Source organism: Charadrius vociferus, unplaced genomic scaffold (assembly GCF_000708025.1).
Source record: "Charadrius vociferus isolate BGI_N301 unplaced genomic scaffold, ASM70802v2 scaffold822, whole genome shotgun sequence".
Lineage (NCBI taxonomy): Eukaryota > Metazoa > Chordata > Aves > Charadriiformes > Charadriidae > Charadrius > Charadrius vociferus.
This window is the reverse complement of record NW_009647481.1, coordinates 1,267,824-1,268,031: the sequence shown is the minus strand read 5'-3', so window position 1 is coordinate 1,268,031 and position 208 is coordinate 1,267,824.

Here is a 208-nt window from a genome sequence, read left to right as displayed (position 1 = left end):
CGCGGGGCCCGCCCTTCCGGTGGCTGCGCAGGCCGGGCGGTGCTGAGGCGTGCGCGCATGCGCGGTGGCGCGCGGCATCCGTGAGGGTCCAGGGCCGCGGCCGGGCCTCCTGCTTCGGCTGAAAGGAGCCGTAAGGCCCCGGAACGCCGGACAGGGCTCACTCTGAGGCCTTCCCCTGCAGGCGGGGGTGAGTCCGGGCCTGTCAGTG